The sequence below is a fragment of the Equus przewalskii genome, chromosome 8 (assembly GCF_037783145.1).
Source record: "Equus przewalskii isolate Varuska chromosome 8, EquPr2, whole genome shotgun sequence".
In the NCBI taxonomy this organism is placed as follows: domain Eukaryota; kingdom Metazoa; phylum Chordata; class Mammalia; order Perissodactyla; family Equidae; genus Equus; species Equus przewalskii.
This window is the reverse complement of record NC_091838.1, coordinates 5698491-5712904: the sequence shown is the minus strand read 5'-3', so window position 1 is coordinate 5712904 and position 14414 is coordinate 5698491. Positions and strand designations below refer to the sequence as shown.

At 35.3% G+C, this 14414-nt stretch overlaps 1 long non-coding RNA gene across 3 annotated transcripts in view; it reads right to left on the bottom strand.

Annotated features, from left to right (window-relative positions):
- The window catches only part of LOC139084999 (uncharacterized), a 426452-nt gene that overhangs the window by 137517 nt on the left and 274521 nt on the right, over positions 1-14414 (bottom strand). For 2 of the 3 annotated variants that reach the window (XR_011542937.1, XR_011542938.1), the window contains one exon: positions 10891-11019. This is a non-coding gene — a long non-coding RNA (uncharacterized lncRNA). The remainder of the gene's footprint in view (positions 1-10890; positions 11020-14414) is intronic. The other variant, XR_011542939.1, reaches the window with a different exon arrangement.

The window sequence follows — 14414 nt, the reverse complement described above, 5'->3', positions numbered from 1 at the left end:
GCTCTTCCAAGAACAGAAATAAGCCATAAAAAACCCACCTGTAATATAACATTTCTATGAAATTGCACAAATACATCTTCATTTGTAAATGATCAGTAATTAGATATAATTTTATAAATTTTAAAAGATGTATTTTAGACTATATCAGAAACCTAAAATTTTTACTTTTGTGAAATTTTTCCTGAGAAGTATGAATGTTGAGTCTTGGTTATACCCCCTAAAAAATATGGCTACAAAAAGATTTAAAGTGCTACGAGATTAAACTCTTATCTGCTGTCACAGGGCCTTTAATTACATGAAATGGTAATGTTTTTCTCTTAATAGATCGCATTATTTTTGGAAGGGACTTATACAAGAGATTGCAGTGTTGATTGAATATAGAGTTCCTCTTCTTAGTGTCTAATAACAAGTAGTGTAAACAGAGAAGTCAATTGAGGTTGGCGTGTTGGGGGAGTAGGGTTGGAGTTTATGCTATTGTCTGCAGAAGCAAATTGTACAGGCGAAAGCAATCAGCAAAGATCAATTTAGCCTGTGGAGTGGAGTTTCTGGTAAAATACTGCTCTACATTCCACCTCCATTTATACTTGCCCTACAGGTTATTATTTATTATTGAACATTATTACAAATTCTTAAGGGAAAATAGTGTAATTTATTTGAAGCAATGTTACACAATTGTGCATGCAGTATACTAGAATTCTTGCAATTGCTACTCTGACTTTTAGGGCAATGGGCTCTTATTCAAGAGTTACTCCTTGTGGTTTCAACTTTAACAGATTAATTTCTGTTTGTTAACATATTATGCTTACTTATAGTCACCGGGAAAAATAATTTTTAATTAAGTGAAGTCTATGAATTATTATCTCTGAATAATGTTTGTCTTTTGTAAAATGACCCAAGTGTTTAGCTTGATATAAATATGTAGAAAGCTATGTAGTATTTTGGGCTAGTAAGTGTTGAGGGAGTTTTCATCTGAATTACATTTCAGTAGTTATGACACACTGGGAATCAACGTTACATACTTATTTTTAGGTGCTATCGCTATTACCAGAGTAACACCATGATATTTACTTTGTGTTGCAGGATGAATTCTACATAATTACTGTCAGTAATATATCAAGTTTTATTTATCAAAAAATTTGTTTAAAAATTGAAGAGAGTAGAGTAAATAAAAACTAGAAATTTATTGAATACCCATGATGTTCTTTACATTAAACTAGGAGCTATGTGGTGTATAAGCTGGGTGCAATGTATTGTTCTTTATAGTTGGGAAGACAATAGTCATGCATGACAAGCAACTAGAGATAGAAGATGATAGAGTGATACATCACATGGTCATTGAATACTGAAGTTCAGAGAAAGGCGAGGTGAGTAGAAGTTCTAGTATTTAGAAGAATATTTCTTTAAGCAGTTTAAACTTGGTTTAGGGTGACAGCATGAGTAATGTTTGGCTAATTAAAGAAAAGGACCCGTTCTGGACTTGTAGAACACCAAGGGAACATGCATATAAGTTGGCTGTAGCTTTGTGTGTTGAGGGAACCAAAGGGTGGCGGAAACATATTGGTTGTCAGTGAGAAAACTAGTCGACTGAGGAGAGTGGACATGATTAGAGAAGGCTTTGAAAGCTATGGGACACATACGTAAATCTCTATTCCAGCTTATCTTTATCTACCTACCTACCTATCTATTTATTATCTATCTCTGACCCAATTAAGAAGCTCTTGACTCCCTAGGTCAATAATGGAAATGCTTTTGTGAATTTGGATTGTTTTGGGGGTACAAAATTTACAGGGTAAATTTTGGCTTCAATATACTTTTCCTCCAAAAACACAGTTCCTCCTCTCCAAATCTTCTGTTCTCAATGATTTAAATCATTTCTGCAAGAACAGATGATTTTTGTTTGAGCTTAAATTGACTAGTTGATTGATGTCTGGAAAGGAAGCTACCATTAATTAACTATTATATTTTAGACTTAAGGTTGCACACGTCAAGTGTTTTATTATATAATTCTTTGTAGCAATACCAGGAGTTAGATGTTTTTATCATTGAACACTAGGAATTAAAATACTACTCAGCCATAAAAAAGGTAAAATCTTGCTGTTTGCAACAACATGGATGCACGTAGAGGGAATTATGCTAAGTGAAATAAGTCAGACAGAGAAAGACAAATATTATATGATTTCACTAATGTGGAAGATAAAAACAAACGAACAATAACAAAAAACCACGCGATGCAGGGAAGATATTGGTGGTTACTGGAGGGAAGAGGGTGGTGGGAAGACAAAAGTGGTCAAGGGGCACATTTATACAGTAATAGACGGAAACTAGACTTTTGGTGGTGAACACAGTGTAGTCTGTACAGAAGTCAAAATGGCGCACATGTGAAATGTATATAGTGTTATAAACCAGTGTTACCTCTATAATAATATTTTTTATAAAAGCAATTAGGAACATAAAGTTATCAAGCAAGCCAGACCCCTCTAATTCCAGAGTCTATGTTTTCTTTCATAATTAAGCTGCCACATCAAATTGTCAGTGGTTAGATCTATTAAATATATTCATCTTTGCTTCACCCCCTACTAAAATAATGTGTAACCCCCACTCCTATTTCCCATAGATGACATGGGCATGTTGATATCAGGTGTCCCTGTGCCTACCGTTGATGGAACCAAAGGCAGGCACCTGATCTAGGTTGAGTCAAATAGTTTCTGTCATTACGGAAATTTGAACTAAGAGACACAGAGATGAATTGAGCTGATATTTGTAGTTGGATCTATGAACGATGAGGTGAGGCCAGAAGCAATGCCATGAAAAGAGTGGAACGTTACAAGTCAAAGTTATCTGGAAGCAGAAAATAAAAGTCTTAGAGAGGAAGCAGATATCCAGGGAAGAAAATGAAACAAATGTGGATTGAGAAACAGAGGCATGCAGGAGTCTGTGTCTTTGTCTGACTAAAAATGTCTTTTTTAGATTCTCTTGCTTGATTAGACATATGACTCTAGGTTCATAATTCTATTTTCATTGCAACTTACATTATTTTACAGTATCTTGAGCAGAGGAAAAACTGTATCCTCGTTCATTTTCATCTCCTTGTAGGCTGTTTTTTTCTTAGTGGAAGTTTGTAAGTGGTGTTGTCTTTTTTATTTGTTGCTGTTGTTGAGGGCAAACATCTCAAGGTGTGTCTTTGATTTAGTCACCCAAAAATGACACGTTTCTTTAGTTTTATTTAATAAGACTCCGCACGAATAATTTTAATGTGAATAGAAATGAAAGGAACTTATACATAAGTAAAAGAAATTGATTCTACCCATCAGAAAAAAATTATCTTCTTTCCTTCTTCATACAGGAGTGCTAATAATAAAGTAATTTAAACCAAGGTGTTTGTTTGCTTTAAGTCACTAGGAAAGTTGACTATTTTCAAGACTCATAGATAACTATCATGTGTGAATATTGCATAAGAATAGCAAGACAATTTATAACACTTATAAACAGTGAATCAAATGCATTTAGGTAATAATTCAACAGTAATAGTGCGAATGTTACTACTTTGGGGTGCTCTGTACATAATAAATTATTTCTGTAGTATTAATATGAAATGTGACAGCAATTTCTGAGAGTGTCTACTTGCAATAAAAGTCTAATTGGAAATAATGAACAGCATATCTGGAAGTGGGAAATGGACTTTCCTTTTATATGGCAATATCATAAGGCTAGAAATATTTTGGAAAATGGGTACAACTTATTTGTCCATCTTTTTCATATATTTTCTTTCAAAGATATTTCATGCAAAAGTAGACTATGTATAGAACAAGATCAATGGTTAGGTGCTATGGGGGTTATTCTACAGATGTTTGTGGATGGCTATTGGTCTATTTGGCCATACAGAAAGGGGACACTTTTCCTACCTCCTTTAAGCAAAGGTAGACTATATTTCAAATGACAAGAAAATACAAATGATAAGCAGAGGGATTGGAAAGAATTGCCAGAGTTCTTTGAAAGATTCTAGTGAACTAAATTCTTTAAATCACTATTTCTTCATTTAACAAATATTTATTGGGGATGCCTGTTTTGTGCCAGCTACTCTTCTAGGTGTCCAGAATACGTCAGTGAACCAAACAGACACAAATCTCTGCTCTTGCTGTGCTTAGGCTATTTCATATGTCCTTCTTGCTACACCTAGTTAAAAGCATCATAAATGCTTGGTAGCTTTTACTACTAATGTGCAAAATTTGATGTGTATTTATGCCTCTCTTTGGAGCCTATTGGTTCATTCAATTTTCTTGTTCTCTCAAATGCTAACAGCAGAGAGCTTGTTGAAATCCCTACATTTCTCAGACAGGATCACTTACAAAGACCCATGGCAGTAGTACTCCAGAAAACATAAGAGACTGTCATAAAAGTGCTGACCTCTCAAGGGTACCATCTGTTGAAAGAAAAGCTAGTTGTAAAATCAGGTAATTCATAGACATTGGTTTGCATATCTAGTTTGGGTAACTATGAGAAAATCATGGATGTACTTGGAATTCCATGTGTACATAGCACTTTATCAGGAAGATGAGAAATAGGCAAAGAGTGTACAGGAAGATAAAGGTGGGGTTACTGCCAAATCCATGTAAAATCTCAATCTAGAAATTTCCACGAGATCACTGTTGGCTGTACAAAGGCAGAATTGGGAAAACATACATTTAAGGGAACAAAAAAAATCTCACCATGATCTAAAATATCATTGAGCCAGGATTTAAGTTTACACAAGGCAAAAGGAAACTGAGGGGCCAGCCCCATGGCTGAGTGGTTAAGTTCACCTGCACTGCTTTGGTGGCCCAGGGTTTTGCCAGTTTGGAGCCTATGCGCAGGCATGCTGAGGTGGCGTCCCACATAGCAGAGCCAGAAGGACCTACAACTAGAATACATATCTATGTACTGGGGGGTTTGGGGAGAAGAAGAAAAAAAAAGAAACTGAGAAAGTAAGAATATACAATTTTGTGTTGTTATATGAAGCGTTTCCTGGGTGCACTATTAGGGGATTTGAAAGAAATGCACAGCACAGTACTTGTCACTAGAAGCAATAGGCTAGAGAGGATGCAGTGGGTGGTGGCCCTGGGAGGTCCATGAAAGGGAATAAGGCGCTGCTTCACGTGGCTAGAGACAGAGAGAGAAGATCCTACCTCTAGACAGCCTCAGAGCTGTCGCCAGCAGCCAGCCACCAGAATCCATAGCCATCAAGAGGCATTGCTATTAAGGAAAGATTTACAGAAGCTGTAAAAAACATCTGGAAGTGTTTGCAATATAATATCAAGTGAAAACGAAAGACACACAACTTTATATGTAATACAATATTGAGAAATATGTGTATACCATGTATGTCCATGTATAAGAAATGAAGAAAAGGAATACACATTTTCTTCAATGACCGTGATTTAATTTTATGATTATGAAAAGTGAAAAAATGACCTTTTTTCTGTAGTTCAGTCTAATTAGTATCAAATTTTATATAATACAAACTCGGGTCTGATTTAAGTACAGCTTAATGTCCATTTGAAAGGGTTTTACAGTTAAGAGACTGGTTTCTTCTGTGCATGAAAGTGGATTATTAAAATATTACTGTAGGAGTGAGTGACAATTATGAAGTCTTGTATTCTTTACTTTTATAACTGACCAAAGGAAGCAATGAGGGAAAAGAAGTGTAACCACTTCAAATATATTTTAAGGAATGCTTAAAATACTAGTTACAACAATATGAGTTATTGTGATTTGGATCTAATTTTCATGGAAGCCAAAAGGAATTTATGGTGTTCATCACCACATGCCTCCTTCGGGTAGAGCCTGGGGACAGAGACACATACCAGAGTGGTTTAGTTCTGTGTGGGATGAGAAACTCCCATTGGAGAAATTAGTGATGCTTGTACATAAGGAGTGTCAAACTGAATTCCCTTGCAAGAGGATTTCTGACAGAAAGTGGAAACAAGGGAAGAATCTGTAGGCTCGAAGTCAAGTGGTAAATAGGTGGAACAAGAGTTGCTAGGAACCTTTTCTTTCAGACTAACAACTCTAGTGTCCTTTTCTTCAGAAGTGTTATCAGCCAAAATGGACTGTGACTTCCACAGCCAGTTTTTCTTCTTTCTCTTTAGAGCTCACCTTCAGTCTCTTGCTAATATCATTCGCTGTTTTGATAAAGGATTCATCCTTCACAAGTTCATATCCCAGATGAAAGTTGATGTGTATATGTTGACCACCAAATGGTTGGCCACAAACTGTAAGAGCAGAAAGGTGATGTCTAGACAGTGTCAGGGTGGTAGCCAGGTAAAAGGGAAGTTGACTGTGTAATCCATTCCTTTAGAAAGCTTGGGGAAACCAGGTGACCAGGGGTGTCAGAATAACTGCCCCCAAGTGTGAAAGAGTGTATGCTTTCATAGGTTATCAGGATAGATTTGAGTGTCTACAAACATCTACATTAGGCAAATAATCTGTCAATAAGTCAGTTTAAATCTAACAGTCACCATAACGAAATACTAGTTAAAATGAGAATGGAAAAAGTCAGCAAGCAAAACTAGCTTCCACGTATATTAAAGCCACTTAATTCTCAAATTGAAATAGTCAATTAACAACACAAAGTGATGAAATAAATTGAAATAAAATAAATCCTAACTTTGTGTGTGACAGATGATTAATCTTTGCAAATCATCTAAAATAATATGGTCATTCAAATTGACATGGCAATCAACAAGATAACAGATACTGGAACCCAATCTCTACCCTATACTCTCAGTTCTTTATCCATTCATAAACATTTCCTGACGCCCTGCATATTGACTTTTATGCAACCACTTTACCTTTCCTCCTCCCCAGGGGCTTGTGTTGCTGAAGCACGCAGCTTACAGTCAAGATGCCTTATTGGCCTAACCACAAATCAGTGAGGGCTGAGGTCTTCTTTTGTTAATTAAAAAAGCCACACGGTTTGTTCAGTGAGTCTTCCTGTGAAAAGACTTTGCCCATCGTTTGTATTTATGATACAGCGGGAACAGAAAAATCTGAGTGCTTATGTCAACAAACTGACAAACGCTGGGGAAAGCAACTCTGACAGCAATAGTGAGACTGCATTCTCATTATTCAAAGAGGTTGCTAGTGTCAAGATGTGAGAAGTGGGAAGGAAATACAATCAAAGAAAGAAGGCCAAAATTCTGCTGCTTTCTCATGCTTTGTCTAAAGGAATTGAGCTGATTTTGTTCTGAATTTATTTTATTTGACTAACCTCTCAGTTCAAGATGGAAAACATTGTTGGACATCCTGTTAGAATTATTTATAACTAAGTTTAATTTTAATTTGTTACCTAACTTCATTTTAACTCTCTATTCCAAGATAAGGCCTCTGAATTCTCTATTCAAATACCATTTCTACCATAAATGTCGTTGAGCATTGAAAATTTGATCCGGCTAATTCTATCCAGCTGTGATCTTATATTACGAGAGCTTTTAAAGTCTTTACATTTATGTCACATATTTGACATTTATATCAGGTACAATAGAATGAGTTCAAAATAAAACAAGTGATACTTATGTGCAAAGTATAAAGCCTCTTTCTGGCAAGGTTCTTACCTTTTCAATAAACCATAGAATTTATTGCCTATGTTTTCTCTTTGGAGAAAACTTGACCTTGTTTCATACCACATATTGTTGACACTTAAGCTGTAATAAAAGAGTTTCTTTTCTTTCTTATAGCTACTTTCTTTTTTAAAAGTAAAAAAGGGAAACTTCTCCCTACTGGTGTCTAATTCTTATCATCTTCTGCTATTTTTTGTTATTGTCAGAATGTGTGTTCTCAAGACCATCTCCAATGTTAAATTCACGTAGATGGCCTTACTTCATATGCCCATGGTACAATTGTGTGTGATCTCTGTACAACTGAAAGGAGAAAGAAAATTACAGTCTAAGGAAGTAGAAAAATCGAGCTCTATTTCAAAAGTAAAACAACGAACACACCTTGAGCTCTTACCATGGACCACGCACTCTTCTAAATATTTTAAATCCATTGTTATTTAAATTGACACAAGATGAAACTGAAGCTCAGGGAAGTTAAGTGACTTGCCCCAGGTCTTCTGGGAATTGAAGATATGTGTGCTTGCAGAGGTGACATCTTATGACTATGCTATGCTGTTTTCAAATATTGCTTTAAATACTGACTATCACATCTATGTAAAGCAGGAAACTAGATAAATGGAAGGTTTAAAAAAGTCACAGATATAATTCCGCATGAAATTTGAAAGAATTTTAACGACATGTAAGCAACCTTGTACCATTCTGTTTTACTCACCCATTTTATCAAAGATCTGAGAAAAATTTGTGTTATTATATGTTGACTTTTTTAAAGTGAATATACAGTTGACAACTTTGCAGCTTTCTTGTGGAGGATATGTGTAAAGAATAAGTTTTCTTATATATAAAAAGATCTTTAGTTTGCAGATATTTCTAAAATTCTGAGACAGTAATCCATTTATTTTTCATTATTGATGTTATTTATATTTTAAAGATGAAATATTTCCTGGTGTTTGGGAGCACATGCTTAATTCTGAAGGATATTGGAAGGAAGCAATTACAAAGCAGATGAAACATAAAGAGTTCTTTATATTCTAATGGGATGTTCTAAATGGGCTGTAGGTGAGGGGCTCTGTAGAGTAAAATAAAAGGGGATCAGTAGAACCATATAAATGCTTTTTACTGTGCTGTCAGGCTTTTAAGCCAGGAGAATAGCAATATGGACATAACCACCCACTTCAAGAAATCCTCAGAATCCCAGGTAAGATCTAAAAACTATTAAAAAGGACAGGGTAAAACTCCATCATTATGGATTGGATTGTGTCCCTCAAAATTCATATGCTGAAGTGCTAACCCCAGAACTGCAGAATGTGACCTCATTTGGAGATAGGGTCTTTCCAGAGTTATACAAGTTAAACTGAGGTCATAAGGGTGGACCCTAATCCAGTAGGACTGGTGTCCTCATAAAAAGAGGAAATTTGGAGACAGACACACATACAGGGGGAAGCGCATGTGAACATGAAGACAGCCACCTGCAAGCCCAGGGGAGAGGCCGGGAACAATCTTTCCATCATGGCCCTCTAAAGGAACCAACCCTACCAACACCTGGATTTTGAGCTTCTGACCTCCAGAACTGTGAGGCACTGCATTTTTGTCATTTAAGTCCCCCAGTTTGTGGAACTTTCTTACGGCAACCTGAGCAAATGAATACACCCGTATCATTCTTTTCCGGCGTAACGGCAGGTCTCTATCATTATCTTTGTTACAAGACAACAGCCCACTATTCCTTTAAGATGTTTGTAAAATGACACTGTTGTTACTACTGTAAAACGGAAAGGCAAAAAAGGGAAAAACTCAAAATCAGTGAATATTCCAGTGTTTTTATGCTCACTTTTTTCACTGTCCTAACTTCTCATATTACAAAATAGTGCTTGATTATATTTTTGTTGCAGCTTATGCTTGGTTTAAAAGAAAATGATTTGTTTCTATACAAATAAATCTGCATAATTCACTCCTCTATATTTTTGTCCATTAAGAATAATTCTAAAAAAATTTGAATTCAGTGCAGTGCATAGGTTTTTTACATTGCTCATAATACTGCATAACTATAAAACATTAAATGGTTTTTTAAAATAATAATAATGCTAAAGTCAATGCAACATTGATCTTTTGTATGTTCTCTGAAATAAGAGTTGCTTTTATTTTCTATTTTAACTCATTTAATTGAAATAACTGAGATGGAATTAAGAGGATACAGATTCTATTTTAATTGTTAGCTTCTCTTATCTACTTCTTATGATTTAAATATATTAAAATTGTAGAAACAGCAGAAACAGAATAACGTATCAGGGGAATGAATTTTAAAAATTGTATTTACTATCACATAACTTCTGAAAATATGTTATTATAGGGAATTACGCTTTACTGTACTTTAAAGACTGAAAAGCATTGTAACAAGACAGCAATTGGTGGTTATTTAGAAATACTCTTTTAAAAAGTACCTCCATAAAAATTATAAATAGTAACTTACAATCCTTTCCTCATTGCAAGGGCCCAGAGAAAGAAGTTGTTAGATATGCATTAAAATTTAATTACTATCAAATGCCCCAGAATATATACAGATGTTGTTGAATGCTATAAAAAATATTTGGCAAATAAGCACTTGGTTGTAGAATACCACTTGAACTACCATCTATTCCCATCCTGGCGAACGGCATTCAGCAAATAGCAAAAAGGCCTTCAGTTTTTACTCAGTAAAAGCTTGCTCTACAGCATTATCTTCTGAATTTAATATATTTTTTCTGAATGATAGCTTTCCTCTGTCATCCAAGCACAAAAAGCCTGTGGTAATTGTCATGGTGTCTGATTCATTGTCCAAAGTATCTTCATGGATAGTTTTAATTAAATCTGGGAACGTTCACTTCCACAGCCGCCGGTGGCTGGGCATTCTCAGGCTGCGGTCTTGGTATCCAGCCTCTAATAGCATCTCTTGCTGTGTTCAACAGCTATTCAGTATGTATAGTTGTTGGTCTTGACCTTTTCCTCTTGTAGTATTCAGATTAACAGAAGGTAGAGTGGCTGAGAGGCCTCACTGATGAAATCTTTGTGCTTGATTCTTAATTCAGAATATGGTGGTAATAATAGTTCTTGGCTTAAGCACAATCCGTTTTAAAAGTCCTGTAATTGCTAAATTATAATAATCACAATCATGTGAGATGACTGCCACGGAGGAGATCAGGAAATATGCTTCTCTATTTTAAAAAGATGTCTATTTAATCCATTTCAAAGCCTGCCTGCTTGAAGCGATACACAGCCAGTATTTCGATTATACAATTTTTAAGAGGCTATCGCTACAATCACTTACTTGGAAATAATGAGGACCTTCCCATTCCATCGCATCCTGCCATATGATAGTGTGTGCGCCAGTCCTTTGTGTCTACTGAGAATCAGTCTCAGGATAGCAGCAAATTCGTTGAACCTGGTTAGGCACTGGCTTAAAAAACAGATGGAAAGAAAAGAATATTTATTACCATTTGCAAAAAATATATATGAATAATTATGCCTATTTAGTAAACTTTATGCTTAGTTTGGAGATCATCTCCCCTGTGTGGAAAGGACACTATCAGGGTTTCATAACACTGAAGAAGCGTGTGTGCGGTCTAAGTCACTGAATATGGCTTTTAACCCTGGGGCACTTCACCTACTGTTCTTTTCACCTACAGTAAGCAGAACGAGAGTCTGAATGTTCCATCATTTTAAGCCTGTGTAGCACCTTGGAAAATATACCCAAAGGTTTAAAATCATGTTTATGTTAAAAGCTTGGAAAGGATTTTAAAGATTAGTATTTAAAATACATCATTCAAGAAGTCATTCCTGTATCGAAAGAGAATTTACAATTTCCTATGGCAGCAAATCTATACTTAAAGAAGATTGAAGTCTGAGTATCATAATAATGTAGTCTGAGAAAGAATGATGTCAGGTGCACGTTAGTGATTTCCCCTAAATATTATGCTCTGATTAAATTAGCATATTTAAATAGCCTGGTAAATATTGATAAGCAATGAGTATAGCTCAAAAATATAAAGCAGTAGATAAACTTCTGCAGGAATTACAATACAACATCTCACTGAAAAATTGTAGATTTTGGAATTTAGATAGACCTTAGAGATTACTTTAATCCTCACATTTTCTAGATGATTAAACTGAAGCTCAGAGTTGTTAGAAGAAATGCCAGCAGCCATAAATCTAGATAGTAACAATCAAGATTGTCACCCATTCTCCATTTCTCATGTATTTTCCTAGCTAAAAAGACCTAGTTTAGAATCCCATGTCTACCCTCTGATTTTTTAAGGACCTTGGTCAATTTACCTAAACCATAGAGAACCAAGGTTTCCTCATCTTCAAAAGGTGAAAAAATGTGAGAAGGGTTGATAAATATTTTTAAATGCATGGTCATAATGTATATACTGAAAATTGGGAAATATTATTATTAAAGATTATGTGACCTTGGCAAGTCTCCTTATCTACATATTATTAAAGAAAAAAGAATGAATTAAGTATAGTCAATAATATTGTAATAACTGTATGGTGACAGATGATAACTAGACTTATTGTGGTGATCATTTCATAATGTATATAAATAGCGAATCACTATGATGTACACCCAATAGGATATTGTACATCGGTTATTCTTCAAAAAAAAAACAACTAAAGAATCCTTGGGCTTTCTGTTGATGAAGAGGATTCATTTTTACATGGTGCTCCCTCTGTCTATAGAGACTAGGGTCCTAGGGGGCCTTGACCAAGTATTTAAATCATTTAAAGAAAAAATTCTAATTCAACTCTGCTCCAGGCCTTGGTATGCCTCAAGGGTAGAAAACCTGCAAAAGTGTCTCTTTTCTTTCCCAGAAGAGCTTAGTAAGTAGTGGGAATGCAGATTTAAGACAAGAATTTAACTTCCTGTAAAAATGTGGAGAGCTAAAGAGCTCTCTTTGCAAGAGAGAAGGACAGGATTTGGGGGCACAGAACATTGTCTCAGGTGAAGGCAAGGAACTTCTCATTGGGAAATGGCTCAATAATTTTCAGAACACATCTATCTAATACTAAATTTATTTTACTGAGATATATTCAATACTGCCATAGAAAGTAGAATTTCAAACTGACTTGATCTTTTCTTCAACCCAAAATTATTGTTAGCTGCACTGTGTTATACTAATGAAAATCAAAATGACCCTGTTAATCATATTTTGATGCAATTTGAATGTTGTGGGCAAATTGAAAGAATGATCTCTAGGGATAGTCATTCCAAAGATTACAGGTTCTCCCCCTGCATTTTCTAAAATGTAACCTGGAAAAAGGCAACAGCAGCCAACCAGATAACTAGCAAGAGACTAAAAAAGGGACTACAGATTGTTCTCCATTGAATCCCATTGCTGCTGTAGTCGAAAAGCTTAACTGAGAGAGATGCTGCCCACGAGAGAACACCGTCCCCAGGTGGGATGGTCCTGTTCTTCTGTAGGAGCCTGCCTAGTGCTGATCTTCTCTAAGTCTGTGAATGGCATCGTTGTTCTACACTTCAAGAGAAGATCGTAGGCTTAAGGTCTCTGACAAAATAATAAAACACTTCCCAAACTGTAAGAGGCTCTGTTTCTGTTGGGTTTCGTTCCAAGACATTTGAAAGTCAGCATGTTTATGCATGTGTCTGTGTGTATATAATATTTATACAATATATATGTGTAGGTTTATATTTTTATATTTCTATATAATATATTTATATTTATACATGTGCATATATACACATTCTCTATATATGTATATTTGTAAATATAAATATATATGCATATATATATATATATATTCATCAGAAATCACCCTTTACTCCAAGATCCAGGCTTGAAGAACTCTCTGCCTGTCTTGTGAAGGAAAGAAAAAAAGGAGGACAGAACAAATCATACACTGAATCTTCAAAGTTCCCCTAACATTGAATTGGCCATAATAAACCATGTGCCCAAGACTGACATCAATGGTGCAGAAAAGTATAATTATCTCCCAATCAAGTCAGAGTAAGCAAATACAAAAAGTAATACAGTCTATCTCAAACATTAAGTCAAAGCATATAATTTAGCAATAAGTGCAAACTTTTTAGGTTAAAAAAATATTGAATCGGGCATTCTATATCCAGATATCCTCAATGCTTAAGTTTGTAAATATGATTAAATGTTGGTGAAAAACAGAAATAAAAGTATTTTTCAAAAGCAAACATGCATAATGTAAACGCATTGAAGTTATAATATCATTTATAAAACTCAAATTATACCACCAAATTCTAGAACTTACAGGGAAGTTTGGGCCTCTCCCAATTTCTTACTAATTGATGAATTTTCACAAAAGACAACTTCATATAATATTAAATCTAAGAATTATATGTTATCAAGTGTAACAAATTTGAAATGTGACAGTTATTTTAGTCCAACTAAGTCCACTAGGAGTAACAGTGACATAAACAGCTTTACTCTGTTCTTGTACTGCCCTACCATCTCTCCGTATTGAGGGGACACTGCGTGTGTCAACTACATGAGAGCCCTGGAGAGGTGATCTCTCTGAGAAGTGGCAGGAAGCAGTCGCCTCTGCCCATAACCCTCAACTGCTCCCACCTCCATCTTTTATTCATCAATATACAAACTACATTCCTGTGTATAAATGAGTTGATCTGAAAAAGGATGCTTCCTTCTCAGAGGCATGTATCCCAAAGTAACGCAATATTTATGTGAGTGGCAAGGAAAAAGACCTCAAGTTAATCAGTTGCTCAGCATCCATAAAGTGTGAAGCTCTGTCAAGACTTAAGGATAAAGTAGGAGGAAAATCTTACATAGTTTCTGCATTCTTGGA